We start from the raw sequence: 12,423 nt of genomic DNA, 5'->3' as shown, positions 1-12,423 counted from the left end.
TGTCCAGCGCTTTGCTCCCAGAGGAGATAAGGTTGAAAAACCACCCTATGTTAAAAGTGTCCATAATCCATGCCAGCTGCCCTGTCTATAGAACCTGGCCGTTCGGGGCCTAGGGGCATGAGTGGAAGGGTTTAACCTGCCTGGGTTCTTGGGCATGGTTTCTTCATGCCTCAGTTTACAATGGCACTCTGCCGCTGTGTCAGGCTTTAAAGAAGCCTGACTCCTGCAGAGCAAAAGATCTGATTATTTCCTTACATGTTTTGTACGTAAGAATGCGGATGGTGCTCTGAACCTCCTATGGTGGTTATTAAGCATGGTATACATACCATAGCATGTAACTGTGCCTACAAATGGAACATTTTGTTCATTTATTAGGGAGTTGTGAAAATGGCAAAATCAAATTGCCATTACTGACACAGACCAGCTGCCGCTGTCCGGACATTTCGTCGAAAGACATTTGGTCGATGTAATTTGGTCGAAAGCCAAATGGTCGATTTTTTTATTTATTTATATATATTTTTTTTAGGTTGTAGTTTGGGGAAAAAAAGGGGTTTTTAGAAAAAAAGGGGGTTGGGGGGACCCCCCCAACCTCCCCCCTCAAAAAAAAAAAAGTGAAAATAAAAAACAAAAGCAATTTGACCATTTGGTTTTCGACCAAATGGTTTCGACCAAATGTCCTGTCGACAAATTTTTTTCGACGAAATGTCTGGCAACCCAGCTGCCAACTGCTGCTATTGACAGGAGTTCCAGGTGAATAAACTGAGGAGATCACCAGTTCAATTACCTGTGAACGCATTTTGAAGCTCATTCACAACCAGTTCATGCCCGTTCTCTCCATTTTGGCTTTCTGGCTGGCCGAGGGGCCCTTCAGTAATGTTCTTTGCTAACCATTACACCATGGGCCCCTTGCTGGTGCAACCTGACAGAGTTGTAACAGAAATGAGAATCGAGATCTCATGCATCATTTTAACAAACTCATATTCCTAGCCCACGGATATTATGCAAATGTGGAACTGTTTAGTTGGTTGTTGCGCAATAGCAAACTCTTTGCTTTACAGCTCATTTAGATAGGATTCTTCCTCTGGAGGCATAAGATAAAAGAATATTGCATACATTCTCTAAAAGGCTCTTTTTTGCTGCAATGACGTTCATCATGTCGCTAAGTATGTAGGTTCCATGGTGTAATGGTTAGCACTCTGGACTCTGAATCCAGCGATCCGAGTTCAAATCTCGGTGGGACCTTGGGAATTACTGTGTTTGTTTTCCTCTCAGTGTCTTGTTTTAATAGCAATGACGCTGCTGTGTCGCCCACTTTCATAGCATTATTCCCTGGGTGCATTTGAAAAAAGAAAGATTTTCCATGGATGACGCTCTTTAGCCACAATGAAACCCACCACTTTCTGTGGTGTGAAAGACCCATGGTGTAATGGTAGCACCCTGGAGGTTGAATCCAATAATTTGCATTCAAATCTCTGTAAGAGCTTACTATCAGTCGAAGCTTTCCCTTATCGTTTATTGTGGATGTCTTCTTTGAAGAAAGGTATGATCCAACTAAAGTAAGTGCATTCACGAATGGGCCCTTGGTCGGTAAAAACAGTATTTATACACCTCAGGCCTTTTGTGAATTAAGAAAAGTGTGTTCTTCGTTCTATTTTTCATCTCAAACTGATACCTTCATTTTACAAACATGTAAAGACTGTTAAGACGCTTGATTAATATCATTGATTCTGAATATGGTCGCTTTTCATAGGATTAACCCTTTAACAATTTTGAAAGAGAATGGCGATACAATAGAGCTGCTTTTCCCAAAATGGTATTATTAATGTTGTTGCTGCATCTTCAAGTAAAAAGAGAATCCATTGGGTCACAGATTGAGCATGTTTCTTAACATTGAGTTAAGTTTGAACATTTCAAATCTTTTATGTATGTTTCCGATGCAGATCTGCCCATCGACTCAGAATGACCTCACTGTTCATACATTTAAAAAAAATGCATAAAGGTTAAGGTGCTAGGCACAAAAGTGGATTTTTATGAAAAGTTATGCCAGAGAGTGAGAGCGAAAATGAATACCCTACACCACTAACCTTATGAATATTACTATCTTTGGCCTATAATTTAAGACAAAAAGGAGACAAAGTGTGTTAGAGCAAGAGAGAGGTTCCACCGAGACTTGAACTCGGATCGCTGGATTCAAAGTCCAAAGTGCTAACCATTACACCATGGAAGCTTTGTTGAGCAGAGCTTCATAAAGGCAATGAGAATATAGGGCACAGTCAAGATTTTTACTGACCTATAGTAAGCGTTTACTGATATTATATCGAAGCAGCACTGTTGCTGTTGGATGCTGTGCAATCGCAAAGTATTGGCTTCATGCCTCATTTGGATCAAATTCTTCCTCTGGAGTCTAATGATATAGGAATATTACATATTTTCTCTGATGTGCTCTGTTTTGCCAGAATGAAGTGCATCATGCTACTGATTATGTAGGTTCCATGGTGTAATGGTTAGCACTCTGGACTCTGAATCCAGCGATCCGAGTTCAGTGCGACCTTGGGGCTGCTTCTCTTTTAGAGTTGCCTTTCATTTGCAGATAGATACAACAGCAATAGCTTTGCTTTACAGCCCACTTTGATGGCAGTCTTCTTTGACCAAAGAATATTAATAGTTTCTGGGGATGACTCTCTTTTGCCACAAAGAAACTGCCCACTCTCATATCTCCAAAGCTCCAAGGTATAATGGCTATTAAACTGGCTTTTGATCTCAGCGATTTGCATTCAAAGCCCAGGAGGCCCCTAAAATCAGTTGAATTGTTTCCTGATAATTTAGAGTTTATTTCTTCTTTCGAGAAAGGTGTGATCCAAATAAAGTAAGTACATTTAAACAAGGGCACTTGATCAGTAAATGCACTACTTTCTAGAACTCATAACTCTTGTAAGTTATAAAAAGTTTGCTCTCCATACAGTTTGTCAGCTCAAAGAATTACATTTTTTACACATTTAATAAGACCATCAAATTGCTTGAAACATAGGAATGATTGTGAAAGTGAATATGATTCACCAAAATAATTGTATAACATTTTTTAATGTTAATAAAATAGGGCTTTTTCCAATCTTTTCACATCAATGTTGTTTCTGCATGTTCCAGTGAGCAGAGAATCTACTGCACATAGTGTGTACATTTTTCTTTTCATAGAGTTAAGGTTGGACATTATTCATCTGTAGAAAATGTTTCTGAGAGATATCTGGGTGCCCACTCTGATTGACCTTAGGGATTGTATATTAACGATATGTAGTTGCATCACTGTATTGGTATCAGGCACCAAAGTGCATTTAAATGTAATGTCGTGCAGAGAGAGAGAGAGTGTGAAAACGGCTACCTGAGTCGACTGAACTTATGAATATTAAAGGATAGTTCCGGGACTTTTTTTTTATTGTCCCTACGGTTCGGCCATGTGTTTTTAAGCATAAATCGGTAGATCGTAGAAAACTTTCCTATGGACCTTACCCGACTTTTCGTCCATTAACGCACTCGAAATCAGCCGCCATTTTGTGATAATCCTATCATTTCCCCCCATCGACCTGGCTCACCTGCGTTTGCGGCACTAAATCATATCCCCGCCCCTGAAACAGACTTTATCAAAACATTCATATTCCCCGCCTCTATCCGTGACGTGACTGTGCCGCGTTGGCAAACGCGCCCAGGCTTCTTCTACGCGACTCCACACAGAACCCGGAAACCAACACAGATCAGCTCACAACACAGCGTGCCACAATTCGGAATATGAAACTGTACTTTAAAATGAAACAGCAACACGGTACATTTGGTAAAGTACATTTATTGGACATCAAATGTTTAGAGAATATTCAGCGATTTGCATTTTTCTTTGCTCTCGATCCAAAATAGTTTGTCTTGAGGCAAGCAATGTTCGTGTGCAGTACACAGGGTGTTGGTTTACGATAAAATAAGCTCTTCGGTCGCACTGATAATCCCATGGCTGTTCCAACAACGAGGCACTAGGCCACCACAACGGTATTTATGTTGCATCTAGCCGTTAGTACCGCGTAAGGGCATACTTGTACTTGGCGATCGTCCCATAAAATGGTCAGGGTGGTAACGTTGTTCACGCGGAGAAGCAACTGGCGGTTGTAGAATCCATCCGCCGGTGTCTGGTACTCGTGACACAGACAATAATGAAGGATGTACCTGTTTTAAAAACATAAAAAATGAAATTAGTCTCACCATCAGATCTTTATTAAAATTATTAATTTTATATATTAGGTCGGGAAATTATTTCATAGCTAGGACAGTGCAACTGGGTATTATACGTCATTTCCAGTAACCCACCCCCTCTCCTCTGCCTTTTTCAGAGCCGCCTGAGCGCCAGTGGACCACTTCGTCACTGATATGATATAATATGGCATTTGCAACGCGCCTATACGCAAGTGCAGTGGTAGGGGGAAGGTAAAAGTGCAAGGGGAAGGGGAGGGGGGAAGTGGAGTACAAGGTAAGTAGCATAAAATAATAAATAATTAGGGCCAGCTGTAAAGACAGTGGACCAGTTGTAGCAGGGGAGAGGGAGAGAGAAAGCAGAAGCAAAGAGGAAGGTTTTGAGGTGCTTCCGTAAAAGGAGATGGTTCTCCTCAAGAAGTGCGCGGTACAAAACAATATGCCACATAGAACGAACAAGTACAACTTAACCCGTCTTTAAAGCTACTGTATAGTAATTAAATTGCGGTATAAACTCATCTAAAGAGTTACTTACATTATATTTGCATTTTCCATTGTGTCTGTGCGTAGGGCAGCCCCGAAATACCACTCCTTCTATGCCGACGTTATTTCTTCTAATGAACGAACATTAAATGGCTATCGTTTCTGAAATTTTATTCATTATCGTTTCTTACGTTATTGCACCACACCCCCAAAAAGAAGTCTTTCGGGATGGTCCCGGCCTGTCAAGGTCAAATAACAATAGAACCTTTTACTGAGTCGTGGGCCATTTCGGCACCCGAGCAAAAAATCAAAGCAGCTGACCTTCACTTTGAACGAGCACACATTCCTAGTTAGCTACATTCAGTGCAAGGCCATCTCACAGGACTTGAAATTTACACTCCATCTTTGCATTTTGTCTGCGTGCTTTGCAGCCCCAGAGAACCATAAATACGGAGACATTCTATATTTTTTGAAAAATGATTTATAATACTGTTTGGTTGAATTTAATGCGCAAATGAACAAGGGTGGAGAGACACATTGCATGTACACTGAGCAATCACTTTTATTTACACATTACATAGATACACATATTCAATGGGCCTGCGACATGAGGAGACTCGAGAGCAAAGTCACAGGTGACACCCGGGTGGTTCGCACTACTGCACGGTGAAGGGAGGGGCAAGGGTGGAGAGACACATTGCATGTACACTGAGCAATCACTTTTATTTACACATTACATAGATACACATATTCAATGGGCCTGCGACATGAGGAGACTCGAGAGCAAAGTCACAGGTGACACCCGGGTGGTTCGCACTACTGCACGGTGAAGGGAGGGGCAAGGGTGGAGAGACACATTGCATGTACACTGAGCAATCACTTTTATTTACACATTGCATAGATACACATATTCAATGGGCCTGCAACATGAGGAGACTCGAGAGAACAGACAATCAAATTACAATCATTTAAACCGTGATGTGTATTTCTCAATGAGCTCTGCTTTAGGTGGACATGGAACAGAGGCAATGTTGGGTGGCAATGCAGTTGTCCCCTGCACAGGTTCGTTCACAACTCCGTGTATGTGCCTATCTAGGACATCAACTATAAGTCTCTCAATAAATTCATATTGCATATCCTCAAACACTGGTTTGATTACCCATTGTTAACTTCTTTTAGTGAAGGCCTTATTGTAGCGAAGCGTCCCTAAAGTTCTGGTCGTCCTACTTTGTTGACGGCCAACATTATGGTTATGTGCCAAGACCGCTAGAAGAGTCCGATTTATCATGCCCTCCATGCCAAAATGCAATCGTTTTGGCCTGTACTTTAGGCACATATTGTGGAACACCTCCAAATCTCCTGTGTGGCAGAATTCCGTGAGTCCCCTCAAATCTCTTGTTATAGTTTTATCAAATACAATCTTTTCAATGGCTTTGTGAGTGGGTGATGAAGGAATCAACCACTTCTTCTTCCGTGCCTCCTCTGTGGACAAATGGCCATGTTCACAATTGTGGAAATGTTGGTTTGTGTTCCAGCGGTGAACGTTGCTACAGTGTAGCATTACTGACCGCCATTTTTCCAGTAGAATTTCCAACGACCCTTCACATGTTTTTGAGCTCCACCAAAGATGGTTGCTGATTGACTTGGACCACTGTGAAATACCTTGCATATCTTTTTTTTTACCTGCAGCCGATATTTTTTTATTGATTGTTTTTGCAAGATGCCATACGTTAAATTGGTGATTTATATTTTTGTACTCTTCTCTCATTGTCTTGGCAATTGAAACGTGTCTGTCCGTGGCTATCAGGTCGATCACCGTTCCCCGCGATTGTAGTTCTTGCAATGATGCTACAAAGCCAACTTTCTCCATGGCCACTGAGGATGTACTTTGTGACACCTGCACGACCACCGAACTCACAATTTTCTTACTTTCCATGTCCTGAAAGTGGTAGGTGCAGTACTTGGCTGAAAATCCTGGGCTGTCGCACTGTCCATCACCGGCTAGCCTGAACCGTTTTCCCGCGAATGTACTTTCAATAGACATTTTTTCCATTCTCCAAGCTTCGCTAATGGCTGGAAATAGATAATCGGTTTGGTATTTGTAGAACTGAGTTTTCGCAATGAAATGGATTCCCACAAACTGAAAGAAATACTCTAACTTTTTAAAACTTGAACCACTAAAAAGTGCGGCAGCTGCACAAAGTAGATTGCCTGCTGGCAGTTGCCCCAGCATGGGTTGTGCAGACCATGAGAACGGATGATATTGTGTACAGGTGGCATGTATTTTAAGGTTAGTGCCTCGAATTGCACGAGTCACATTAATCAATGGCTCCCCACATACTTCCCCACCAACCGAATGCCCACATTTCAGCATAATAATAATATCAATCAAACAACTATCGAATACAATGAATTTGGCCTCTTTCCTTATACTGTCACTCTGCATCCCAGCTGGTTCGGCCTGTAACGTTGAGCACATGTCACTCACATGAAAGGTACAATCTCTGATATCGTCTTCCGCTATGTTCAGTGATATTGATGGTGTTTCATTGTCGTCCATTTCATTCTCTTCCATTGCAACATCTGTTCCTTCTCCGGCGATGGGAGAATAAAACAATTTCTTCAACTTTCTCGCGGTCTTAGTTTTTGCGGGTGTGGATTCTGTGAATTGATCTCCGACTGCATCCGAACTACCAGGAGGACATTCACTATCAATGGCTGGTGGTGGTATAGCTCCATTGTCAATCACTTCATATTCTTCCCATTGGCACGATGCATCTCCAGTCTCAAGTCCCTGCCAAAAGGTTTGACAAGCAACATCTCTCGTTCGCTTCACTGTCTGTGTAGATCTAGTTCGTACACCCACTCGCAACTAGAGGACAGATTGGAAAAGGGATGTTCAGTTTAAACACAACTTACAGTATTGAACTATTAACAGTGAAAAACAACATAATATAGTGACCAGGACACTAACCTTCTTTTGCTTTCTTTTCTTTGAAACTTTCTTGCCTCGAACTTCAACATCTGGACGCTGTTGCTCCGACTCGTGTGTGCATGTCTCCACTTCCTCTTGCGCTGCAACGACTATATTTTCATGATAAGCACATCCATCAGGCACTGACGCTCCATCGACTCCCTGAAACATAGAACTTTCATTAGTATGTATAATAATATTGAAAACACAAAATGTACTTGGGGACCAATACCCACGTACATCTCAATAGCAAAACACGAATGAACGCATTGTGTAGAACATTCAAACGACAATTATCCACGCATTGTTGATCTAGTTAGATGGAACTGTCAAGATCCATACCTCGGGCTCCGCATAGACTTCCATTGATGATATTATTGAAGATGACGCTTCAGCAACTCCCTGAAACACAGTAATTGCATTAGTATGGTTTTCTATTTTGTTAAAAAGAACATAAACTTTGTGCAGGCGTCAACGGCTCATCTAAATAGACCTGCACAAATGATCAGTTGTCTAAAATAAATAATGGATATCTAAATATGATTCGATTTGCTCGATCGTTGGAAGTGTCACCACCCAGATATCTGCATCAACTACTAGGGGTGATGTTCTTGTAGAAGAAGCTCCGTCATCTCCCTGAAACATAGTACTTGCGTTAATAAAGAAGGAAGTATAGCGGATGTAATCACGTCATATGATCTCGCTTGATCGAACTGTCAGTATCCATACCTCGAAATTCATAAGAACATCAAGGGACGCTGTAACTGCGGTGCACACTTCTGCAAGCTGTTGCGCCGACCCGTAACTGCATGCTCCCCCTTCTTCTTGGACTAATGCTCCATCGACTCCCTGAAACATAGGACTTTCATTAGTAATGAACACAATAATGAAAAAAGAAGACACATAGGAGGGCGACGACATGGACATATCAATGGCTAAAAACGAAAGAAACATTGTGTGTAACAATCACGCTACAAGAATGCAAGATCTGATGATCTCCATCGATGGAACTGTCCGGAAACGTACCTCGAGCATCTGAGTGACATCAACGGTTGTCGTCAATGCGTTGGACTCCCCAGCATCTCCCTGAAAGACAGTACTTGCATTATTTTGGATAACAATAATTATAACTGAAAACAAAGACTAGAGGACGAGTACTAGGGTGTACCATTAGGTAAAATAATTACACGATAAATTAAAACTATTGATTTACATGCCTAAAACAAGTCAGTGGCAGAATAGCTAAGTAAGATTACCCGATAGGCGCTTGAAGTGGCTGATGACTGCAATAACGACACGGATGGAGAATCTTCCACCTGCATATTGAGTGGATACATAAATGGGAAATTATTGTTAGCTAATGCTACACACTACCGCAAGGCCGAGAGCTAAATTCGTAAACTTGACTCACCAGTGGAGGGATGTGGACGAATAGAGTGGGAATAGCGGTTGAGAGCAATCTTCGCGTCGCTCGCGGTGTTTTCTTCTTTATTAGCAATGATGTGGAGTACATGTCTGAGCTAAAGTGCCTGCTGCAGATGCGGTATCGATCACCCCTCTTGTCCGCAAAGACTTCTAGGACTCTACTTTCAAGCTCAGATGGTGGATATCCGCAATATCGGACCCATTCCCTTATCTGATCTATTGTCTTAGGGAAAACATGCATTATAGTACCTTCAGATTTATTATGGGTCTTCGAAGGGCAACCGCCAATGCAACAGGCAGGCATTGTGGAAAGTTCTGAAAAGTAAAGATCAACAATTCTCAATGAATACCAATGTGTTAAAAAATTAAATGACACATAAAAGGTCCAATGCAAGGTTCGTTTTGGTTCTTGGAACTATACACGTTATTCACATGCGGATAAGTATTTGAATAACTTTAAAAAAATAGAAAAATAATTTGACTAAACTCAGAACATGTGACTAGTTCCTTGCATGTACTGTCTTGAACGAAAAGTAAACATGGATGCAATTTGATGACTACTAGCAAATAGATATAAATTAAAAAATTGGACGCAAAATGATTATGGTACATGGCCTTACCTTGACGAACAAACAGTTAGATGCAGGGATCAGAGTAGTTTCTTGTCGTAGAACAGGGAGCAGTTCACAGGTTGCAAACTGATGAGTTTGCTCGAAGTGGTCACGGAAGTTCACAGAGACGAAGAGCAGATAACCAGCACCTTCACGGGTTGACTAGCAAAGCGCAAAGAAGTTCCCATTAGAAATATGAAGTGGGTTATAAAGAATTCGAAATAGGGGTGTGTTTGTGAATGAATGACGTGTATATGTCGTGCCATTATGCGGTTTGCAGGGGGGCGTCCAGCGTGAGGGGGGATGCTTGGCAGGAGACACGGGGTCTGGAGGTAGACAATGGGAACAACAACCCATGCTCTATAGACCACTTTGAAGTGCACATGATCTTTGGCACCTCTTGGCCTTTATCGCTCCCTGACAGCTCCACTTGCCAGCGCAAGTACCCCGGTGCGAACTGCCTTTGATAGGGCGGGGGGTGGATTGGGGCGGTGGTCATGCAGACAAGACACAGGAAGACTCGTGAATGGAGACACACTTATGTGGATTGAAGGTGGGCGGCCAGCGTGAGGGGGGATGCTTGGCAGGAGACACGGGGTCTGGAGGTAGACAATGGGAACAACAACCCATGCTCTATAGACCACTTTGAAGTGCACATGGTCTTTGGCACCTCTTGGCCTTTATCGCTCCCTGACAGCTCCACTTGCCAGCGCAAGTACCCCGGTGCGAACTGCCTTTGATAGGGCGGGGGGTGGATTGGGGCGGTGGTCGTGCAGACAAGACACAGGAAGACTCGTGAATGGAGACACACTTATGTGGATTGAAGGTGGGCGGCCAGCGTGAGGGGGGATGCTTGGCAGGAGACACGGGGTCTGGAGGTAGACAATGGGAACAACAAGCCATGCTCTATAGACCACTTTGAAGTGCACATGGTCTTTGGCACCTCTTGGCCTTTATCGCGACCTGACAGCTCCACTTGCCAGCGCAAGTACCCCGGTGAGAACTGCCTTTGATAGGGCGGGGGGTGGATTGGGGCAGTGGTCGTGCAGACAAGACACAGGAAGACTCGTGAATGGAGACACACTTATGTGGATTGAAGGTGGGCGGCCAGCGTGAGGGGGGATGCTTGGCAGGAGACACGGGGTCTGGAGGTAGACAATGGGAACAACAACCCATGCTCTATAGACCACTTTGAAGTGCACATGGTCTTTGGCACCTCTTGGCCTTTATCGCTCCCTGACAGCTCCACTTGCCAGCGCAAGTACCCCGGTGCGAACTGCCTTTGATAGGGCGGGGGGTGGATTGGGGCGGTGGTCGTGCAGACAAGACACAGGAAGACTCGTGAATGGAGATACACTTATGTGGATTGAAGGTGGGCGGCCAGCGTGAGGGAGGATGCTGGCCGGAGACATGTGGTGTGACAAGACAAGGCACAGGAAGACTATTCAATGGAGACACACTAGATTCATTTAAAAAATCAAAACAACCATTGTTAAAATATATGTTGGGTTTTATTTTAGATCTTAATTTCAATTGAACATAAATAATAAACATTACACATTGTAAAGTTCCGGTTGCAGCACATACAGGGAAAATCTGCGGTATTGTCCACTGTCGCTGGGGAAATGTTGTCTAATGGCAAGTACCGCACAGGCAGGTATTACTCTCCGAATGCTGTGTCCGAGCCTCCCGTGAAGCCACCAAGTGAAGCAACGATAGGCCACCAGCCTGTACCACCTGTGAAAAAGAAAGATGCAAACTGTATTAAAATGACAAAACTTTAATCACTGACATCACAACCAGAGTATACTTACTCGTTACTCGGATTACGCGGACAAACAGTGCCGCGAAGTTCGTGCATAAGCACCATCATCATCCTTAACACGGTCCGTGAGAGGCAGGCTTCCCTGAACTCTGGCAGCTCGGTGATGCATTGCGGACTTGGCTCGCCTTCCGAAATGTAGGCTAAGAATTTTCACGGCAGCAGCAGTTCTCCTCCTCAGTTGGCATTAGCTCGCACCGATTGCACGTGCACCAGGTGGAGACGCCGTCCATGCGACATGGTCCAGGCTCTTCATCCGTTGACTGGTCCTCCCAACTGCCGTCCGAATCCCCATCGTTTTCGCGTGCTTGCCTTTCCAGTAGTTCCTCCTCGGTGTACTCGGGCTCGTACATATACGGCATTATTGTAGCCATTGTGTGGTAAAGAAAGTAAAATAATTTACAGAGATGGTACAGGTGTTCACAAGGCCTAGAAGCGGCGAAGGTAGCTGACCAGAGCACAGAAACGAGTCACAGAATACTCAAAGTAACACAGAGAGAGGAATGGAATCGAAAATCTGCTGCTGTGTGTTGTGAAACGGTGTGTTTATACTTATTGAGGAAAGAGGCGTCCTGCCATTTCCATGGCGACACTTCATTAGCTGAGGCGCAGCGATTGTTGACACGAAACGTGCTTTGGCGTTGGGAAATGGGTGGTACGCGTCTGCTGATGTCAGGCTCAGGGGCGGGGGATTTGATTTAGTGCCGCAAAAGCAGGTGAGCCAGGTCGATGGGGGGAAATGATAGGATTATCACAAAATGGCGGCTGATTTCGAGTGCGTTAATGGACGAAAAGTCGGGTAAGGTCCATAGGAAAGTTTTCTACGATCTACCGATTTATGCTTAAAAACACATGGCCGAACCGTAGGGACAATAAAAAAA

The 12,423-nt window shown here is 43.5% G+C and overlaps 2 non-coding genes across 2 annotated transcripts; one reads left to right on the top strand and one right to left on the bottom strand.

Moving 5' to 3' along the window:
- Window positions 1-1,170: 1,170 nt before the first annotated feature.
- Window positions 1,171-1,242, top strand: TRNAQ-CUG (transfer RNA glutamine (anticodon CUG)). The gene has a single exon. It is a non-coding gene; the product is annotated as a tRNA-Gln (tRNA).
- Window positions 1,243-2,155: 913 nt separating this feature from the next.
- Window positions 2,156-2,227, bottom strand: TRNAQ-UUG (transfer RNA glutamine (anticodon UUG)). Its single transcript has one exon. It is a non-coding gene; the product is annotated as a tRNA-Gln (tRNA).
- Between the last annotated feature and the right edge of the window lie 10,196 nt (window positions 2,228-12,423).

Source organism: Ambystoma mexicanum, chromosome 5p, assembly GCF_040938575.1.
Source record: "Ambystoma mexicanum isolate Mex_15411 chromosome 5p, UKY_AmexF1_1, whole genome shotgun sequence".
Taxonomy (NCBI): Eukaryota; Metazoa; Chordata; class Amphibia; order Caudata; family Ambystomatidae; genus Ambystoma; species Ambystoma mexicanum.
This window is presented reverse-complemented; position numbering and strand designations above follow the sequence as displayed.